Genomic DNA, 8,617 nt, shown 5'->3' with positions numbered 1-8,617 from the left:
GCTGAGTTCGTTGTCCGTCTCTGTGTCCCTCTGCTCTGTGGCTGCTGGCTTTTTAACCGCTCTCCTCGCTCTACTGCAATTAGAGACAGGTGTTAGACATAATTTAGCCCAGGTGTGAGCGCCCTTACCGCTTTTCTCTCCCGGACGGGCGCTTGACCACGCCCCCGCTGCCACATAATAATCTCACACTGACGCTTTGTTTGAATAAGCAACTCATTCCTAACATTGTGATTTTCAGAAGACTATGCAGAGATGCCATTTTTGCACAACCAGGAACACAATAACGTCTGGTGATCTTACTCTACATCTTAATCTTTTTTTATTTTCACTTAAAATCAAGCTGCAATTATATATGTTTCTTTCCTATGTCACTATGGGGACAATTTCAAAACAAGCCATTTATGCAGAGTGGATACAATAAATTATCTTTTTGGGCTGGAGAGGATGTTTTGAGTTCTGAAACTTACTGAATGTTTTTAATATTACAATAACCTCTTATACGGTGCATCCGGAATTTATTCACAGCACTTCACTTTTTCCACATTTATTTATATTACAGCCTTATTCCAAAATGTATTAAATTCATTATTTTCCTCACAATTCTACAAACAATTCCCCATAATGACAACGTGAAAGAAGTTTGAAATCTTTGCAAATGTATTAAAAATAAATAACGAAAAACAAATCACATGTACAGAAGTATTCACACCCTTTGCTCAATACTGTGTTGAAGCACCTTTGGAACCAATTACAGCCTCAAGCTTGGCACACCTATTTTTGGGCAGTTTCTCCCATTCTTCTCTCAAGCTCCATCAGGTTGGATGGGGAGTGTTGGTGCACAGCCATTTTCAGATTACATTTACATTTTACATTATGCATCAGAATCCTTCTGAGAGTCCTTCAGGTGCCTTATTACAGGGACAATCCCCCTGGAGCAACTTGGAGTTAAGTGTCTTGCTCAAGGACACAATGGTGGTGGCTGTGGGGCTCAAACCAGCATCCTTCTGATTACCAGATTACCAGTTATGTGCTTAGACCACTACACCACCACCACACAGATCTCTCCAGAGATGTTCAATCGGGTTCAAGTCTGGGCTCTGGCTGGGCCACTCAAGGACATTCACAGAGTTGTCCCGTAGCCACTCCTTTGTTATCTTGGCTGTGTGCTTCGGGTCGTTGTCCTGTTGGAAGATTAACCTTCGCCCCAGTCTGACGTCCAGAGTGCTCTGAATCAGGTTTTCATCAAGGATGTCTCTGTACATTGCTGCATTCATCTTTCCCTCGATCCTGACTAGTCTTCCAGTTCCTGACATTTGTTTGGAAACTACTACTTTGTAGTTTTTCCTTTTTATGAGTTTCTTTGATTGTTTCATCCTTTTCGTGATCAGATTCCTCCTCTTCATCCACTGACGTTCCTTCGTCTGTATCTTCATTTAAATCACACTTGAGAAATTCTTCACATTCTTCCTTGATTATCTTCTCCAACTTTTTGAACATCTCGGAGTGCCATTCTGGGGTTTTTTCATTAAACTGAAGATGTCTTCCTCCACACTCCTTTACTAAATGTTGAAGAGCATTAGTCTTTATCACAGAAGTAAACCTGGACATATATGACCTCTCATCAGTAGTCATCAGTATGGTGCGTTTAATCGCCCGTTCATTGAATTCTTTCAGTACAGTTTTCACTCTGTATCTGTCGTCCTCACTAAAGTCATTATACTGCAGTACGAGTATGAACACATGAGGTCCTGGAGCAGACAGATTCACACACTCTTCCACTATCTGTGTTGACTGATGGAGTGAGATGTTCGGCTGGAGCAGGTGAGGAGCATTAATGACTGTCATGTGTTTGTTTTTCAGTTTTCCTTTAACTCTCTCTACATCATCTGGAGGTTCTTCAGTCTCAAACGCATCTTTTCCCAAGATGAAGTTTCCCACTCTGCTGTTTTCTGAAGCATTCTTCCCCAACAGAACGATCCTTAAATCACTCACTTTAAAAGAGAACACAAATGTGATGCAATGAATAAGCACTAAACAATCATCACTGATTAATCTCAAATCAAGCATTTTACAACAGTGTAAAGAGAAGCAGTGGCAAAATGAATGCACAATTTGAAAATGTTCCAGTAGAAAACTTTGTTTTATAAATATTCTGCATATCAGTGAATCTCAACATTTTGAATCCAAGATTTTGCCTCATTTCAGCATTTAAGTGAAGTTGGTGTGTTTTATTATAATTTTAATAAGAATTATAAATGATTATAATTATAACTATAAATATAGCTGTAAGCAGCAATACCAGGGCCAAGCACTGAATAATTTTAGCCAAAAGTATAAGCCTAAAAGTCAATATTAATAATAGCAATTTTCCAGATGTCTGCACCACTAGGCGGAGCTATGCTCAAATTGCTTAGGCACCCTCAAGGCATGGTGGTGTTAACATATACCAGGTTTTGTTTCAAAAACCAAAGTGTTGCTGTGATATAGCCTCAGAACCTTTTTTTGGCTTGTCACAATCTATTCGTTGGTGCGCTATTCGAGAACTGTTTGGTCTATCGAAAGGTTATTGAATACTTTTTGTTAGAACGGTCCCTTGATGATACATGCAACACTTCGTGCAAAATGGACATGTGGCCTAGGAGAAGTTTTCAAAAGAATGTTTCCAATTCAAATTAGTGGACAGGAAGTATGGTCAACAATAGCAAATGTAGTATCACTGTACAAGACTCAAAGAAGCTAACAAAAGAAGTCCTGTGAAAACAGGCCAAAGTAATCCAAAGTTTGAGCATTTTATCCCATTGACCACTAAGTGGTGCTGTTCACAAACTTTTTGAGGAACTTCAGGACATGGCCGTGATGATTCATAATGGTACGCCAATGTGTTTGTAATATACAGCAATTTACAACAAAATATAAAATGGCCAACGACATAGGAAAACTGGGTAACATTCGACTTGTTATGCACCAAGGAATCTAAAGAGATTTTATGCCAAACTTTTCAGATATTATAAGCAAAAATTAAATGTTCATATATCTTGACCACTAGGTGGCACTGTACTGAAACTGTAGAGACCAAGTGTTATTCATGTCGAACTGCCTCAACTCTCACCGGACGCACAAATGACCACACAGATTGATTGTGTGATTGATTACAGCGGCAGCCAATCACGTGAAAGTATTACAGTTGTCAGTTGAGTGATGGGTTACAGCAGCAGCCAATCGTGTACTTGCTGTTGCAGCGCATGCAAGTGTTTGGGTACTCGCAGGCTTAGATGTTTTTAGCTTATTTCCACAATAACATGACAATATGACAATATGGACAAATACATGGAGAAAAAAAGAGGGAAGAGATTAATTTCTCAGTTTTTTTTTCAAGTCTTATTCAATATATTGCCGTCAGTTGAGACATGTTCTAATCACTTTCTGAAATCACTTTCATCAGGGATGTATAATCCAGATGAAACATCTCCAGGTCTTGAGTAGGAGTTTCTATTTCATCTGATCTGTGTATATTTTGACTGGAGATCTGGCACTGGAATGTGTTATATTGAATTTTATGATAAATGGTCATTGTGGCTTTTATCAGTGTCGTTTAGTGTCAGCAGTTTTTTTTCTGCAGCTCATGCTCTTTTCCAGGAAATAGAACAGATAATTATGTCCCCCACTGAGACTGCCTTCTCGGCCATATTGTTTGAGTGTATGTAGAGCATGTGTTTTGTCTTTACCTCCCTCTCTTAATCGCTCTTAGCTGTGGGGTAACCAGGTGAGCTGATTGTTAATGGGGAGCACCGGCACGCAGTGTGTTTCCCTTCTATATAAACTGAGATTTTCATGGCTGGGCTGTGCGATGGAAGATGGGTGTTTGTGTGCTGTACCATCTTGATCACTGATGCTCTCGCACAGATTCTCACAGCTGGTGCGGAGTGTTTGTGGTTGTCCATTGACCATACCGCAGAATATACATCACATGGGTTACCGGAGTAATCGGCACCAGTGGAGCACCTATCCTATCATAATAGTCCCGGTAGTGGGGCTGGAAGCGAACTCCTCCGCTGAGTTCGCAAACCATAGGGCTAGGGAGGAAGGGCATCCAGGCTCCACAACTTTGTTAACTCGACTGGGGTAAAAGTGCACGTTTTCACCTCAGGGGAGGGGAAAGTTGCTATACGCAAGCGATACACCCGGCCAGCTGTTCTGTATTACCAAACTCTACCTGTTTGTACCTGAAAGAACATGGGACCAACCCGGCTCAACCCGGAGAATGTAAAATCTTGCAAAGGTATTGTGTGTTGCCCAATCCGCTGCTCTGCAGATGTCTGCTAGAGAGGTGACATTGGCCAGTGCCCACGAGGACGCCACACTCATTGTAGAGTGTGCTCGAACCCGCAAGGGGGAGGGCATGGCCTGGGTCTGGTAGGCCAATGAAATGGCATCCACGATCCAGTGGGCAAGCCTCTGTTTATAGACAGAGTTCTCCTTCCACTGTCCACCAAAGCAGACAAAGAGCTGCTCAGAGCATCTAAAGCTCTTCGTGCGATCCAAGTAGGTGCGCAAAGCATGCACCGGACACTTGCAGCTTCACCACCTGATCCATGAAGGGGGTCGTGGGAACCTTGGGCACATAGCCCGGTTGGGGTCTCAGGATCACGTGTGAATCTGCTGAACCGAACTCCAGGCAAGAGTCGCTGACAGAGAACACTTGCAGGTCCCCCATCCTCTTGATCAGGAGGGCTATCTTTAAGGAGAGGGCTTTCAGCTCGACTGACTCTAGCAGCTCCCAAGAGGACCACGGAGTGATCCCATGAGGGGAAGAGGCATGGTCTGGGAGGATTCAGCCTCTGGGCACCTCTAAGTAATCAGATGATCAGGTCGTGTTTCCCTTAGGTACCATCCACTGCGTTGTGGTGTGCGGTTATAGTGGCTACATATACCTTCAAGGTGGAGGGAGACAGCTGCCCCTCCATCCTCTCCTGCAGGAAGACCTGACTGCTCATCTCTGGGGGTCTGGGATGCCCAGTCTAATAGTTCTGGTAACCTAGGATCGGTGACATTAAACCAACTAACTAACAAGCAGTATCTCATATCAGACATGTTTGAATCTGTTCTGGTGCAATTACTTTCTCCTTTATTTTCTCCCTGAAGTGCGTTGTGTTAGCAGAAATGGAGACTACAGGTTCAGATCCTGTGATGAAACCAGGAAGTAATCACGTTTCAATAATCAGTGATAAGTGCGAATTGGAGCTTTTATCCAATTGGTATCACATTACCACATTTTTACTCCACTAATAGTTAGGTTTAGGTTTGGGTTTAACTGGGGGGGGTAGAATTCATAAAATATTAATTTCTCTTCACTGTATTGTCCCCTGTACAGCTGAAAACAACTAGCTTTTGGTGACTTCTTCTGGACATAAATGGCGGTTGCACATGCCTGTACGTCTTCGACACTTACGATTATGGGATTTTCTGTTGTATGAAGTGTATGTATTTATTACAAAATCTCTGAGATATTCTGATTGGTCAATGGCGCCATCTAGCAGTCTCATATGTCTCTATGTGGCAGCGGGGGCGTGGTCAAGCGCCCGTCCGGGAGAGAAAGCGGTAAGGGCGATTGCACTTGAGCTAAATTATGTCTAACACCTGTGTCTCTAATTTCAGTGAGCATGGGGAGAGCGGCATAAAGTTGGCCACAGAACCTCCAGTTAGGGAGAGGAGAAACATGCGCCAGTCTAGTGTTGGCATGATATGGGAGAGTCTGTTCTTGTGAAAGTATGATATTGATGTGAAACTGTAAAGTACTGGAGATAATTAATTAAAGGCTGTACCTGTGAAACGAAGGAACCCGTTTCCGGTGTTCTCCTTGCCCTCCTGGCTTTAAGTTTGTTACACTCAGTATGTATGATGTATCCTTGTGTGTCATCATACATATATGTTCCTCTAAATCCCTCCCATAGCAGCGTGACTAGTGTCTGAATGTTTGTAAACAGTATACCGTTGCTCAGCTGTTTCAATCGTCTTTTCAGCTCTGAACAAAAACTTTGAACGTGAGTTTACCTTAACGCAGCGCTACTCAACAGCAGGCCGCATGTGGCCCTCGAGCGATCTTTTTCGATATCATCATCTTAAATATATTGATCAGCAGCCTATCAAATCTGTATGAATGGTGAGGTGCACCAATCACAGACGTTTGTGATTACTGTGTGCAGATTATTGTCAAATAATTTTCTGGAGATTACAGGGGCGGATTTCCATTTGTGTCTTAGGTTCAATCTTTAAAATGTCTGTGTGCAAATGTGCTCTTCAGTAAAATTTTTTGATGTGGTGTGGTGAGAAATGGCAAATGAGAGAAAATAATGTTATATTTGCCAATATTACATTCTCGCATTTTCTTAATACCTACATTTTAAACATCATCCTGCTTGCACTGTCCCCACCAACTTTCAAACCAAACCTACGTCCAAGCAGTCGACCTCTAACAAAAGCTAAAATAAAAAATAAATGAAAATTATGTGTCAGTGACCAATCAGAGATGACTTTAACAAACCTGCATTTATCTTTTATGTTAGTTCCCTTCAGAACAGCCGAAATTTGCACTGATTCAAAGCTAGTGCTTAAATGAAAGACATGGGAGATTTTATGTATGATTTAATGATGCATTTAATTTATTAAATATGTATTTAATCACATATTTAATTATACATTTAATGAATTAAATATGTATTTAATTATATATTTGATGATTTAATGATGCATGTAATGAATTAAATATGTATTTAATTATTTATTTAAAGATTATTTTTATCTAATGATGAAAGTAATTAATACATTATGTATTTATTGATTTAATTAATTAAATATGTATTTAATAATTTATTTAATGATCGTTGTTTTATTTAATGATGAAAATAATTAATACACTATGTATTGAATTATTTATTTCATTAAATATTAAAATGTGTTTTTTTTTATTCATTATGCATGTAGTGTTTATTTAAATATTTAAATATGCATTTATGTATTTAATTTCATATTAAATAAATTAAAATATTGTTTGTGGATGTTCACCCTGTTTTTATTAATTTATATCATGTTAGCAATAATAATTAATAATAAAAAACACAATAAAATATACATTGATCTAATTTCTAATCTATTTAAGCACTTCAATTTCTAAACAATTTTCAAAGTGTTTGTTGAATATTTGTGTATGTTATAATTTAATAAAAGTAATGATGCACTTGATGTGTTACAAAAATAAAGTGTTCCCTGTCTGTCACTCACTCGACGTTGTATCGATGAGTTAACACTAGGGGTCGCTCCTGCGGAGCCCAGACATCGCTGATTTTGAGAAAAGGCCAATGAGAATTGGCGTGTGGAATTTGAATGCCACTCCCCCGGATGTACTGGTATAAAAGGAGTGACGCTGCAAATACACATCAGATATCTTCTTCGGAGCCGAGAGAGCAGTCACAGAGCTGAATTCCTCTGCTGTTTCATTCATCTCTACAAGCTGTTGGCTTTACAGTGCTTTCCAGCGGTCCTCCCCCTCGCATACTACGTTGTGCTGAGCATACACCCCTGGGTGCTGCAGCAGCTGAAAATGAGCTCACGGAGTGAATAACTTCGTTTATATATATATATTTATATTCCCATATATATAAAACACCAATAAAAGAGTATATTTCTCTAAAAGAGTGGCGCAAACGGTGAAGTGTCTTTTTCAAGATGTCTTTCCATTTGTGTGTGTTTCCTGGTTGCGGTCGTTCTCTCTCCCCGTCTGATGGCCACGATCGCTGCCTCTTGTGTCTGGGTGCTACCCACGCAGAGTCAGCGTTTGTGGATGGCTCATGCCCTCACTGCGAGAGCATGGCCATGGCTACGTTGCGGTCGCGGCTAGCACTTGTAAGAGCGCGAGCCACCCCAGCCGCTCCCCGACTCGGCCCTTCTACCTACGGGTATGAGGCAGTGTCGGCTAGCGCTGGGGGCGATATTGGGACCTCAGTGGGAGCCTCTCCGCCAGGTACAATGCATGCCATGGCACTCCTGCAGGTGCACCAAGCCAAGGAACTTAGAGAACTACACAAGGGTAGTCCTGACCCGGGTCTAATGCAGGAGCGGCGTTCGGCGACCGACTTCGCCCTCCGGGCAACGAAGGTCACGGCGCGGGCTCTCGGGCAGGCGATGTCCACCTTGATGGTTCTCAACGGTGAGGAGGCAGACGGAGGCTATACCGCACATCCTGCCCAGGCGGAGCTACAGACCCAGCACCCCGTCTGCTCGTCGCCCAGCGCGTCCCCGTGATACCAACACCAGCCCCGCCCCTCAGGGCCGGCCCCGACGCTTTTCTCTGCCCCCGGGCTCTACTTCAGGTCTCCCCTGCCGTCGTTATCACGACTGCCGGCCACCAGTTGCCTTTGACAGGTATAGCGCCCTGGAACCGGATCTTCCACTTCCACGCGCCCAGCCGTGGCACAACCCCGCCCCAGAGCCGATGGTCTCCGTGGGCCACGAGGACTAAATTCTTCCTCCCCCGTCCCAGGCTGCTTGGGGCCGTGGCTCGCGCTCCCCAACCTGTCGCGTTGGTTGATCAGGACCGTCCGACTCGCCTATGCGATTCAGT

This window comes from Xyrauchen texanus, chromosome 8 (assembly GCF_025860055.1).
Source record: "Xyrauchen texanus isolate HMW12.3.18 chromosome 8, RBS_HiC_50CHRs, whole genome shotgun sequence".
NCBI classification, from domain to species: domain Eukaryota; kingdom Metazoa; phylum Chordata; class Actinopteri; order Cypriniformes; family Catostomidae; genus Xyrauchen; species Xyrauchen texanus.
Note: the sequence above shows the minus strand (reverse complement) of the source record.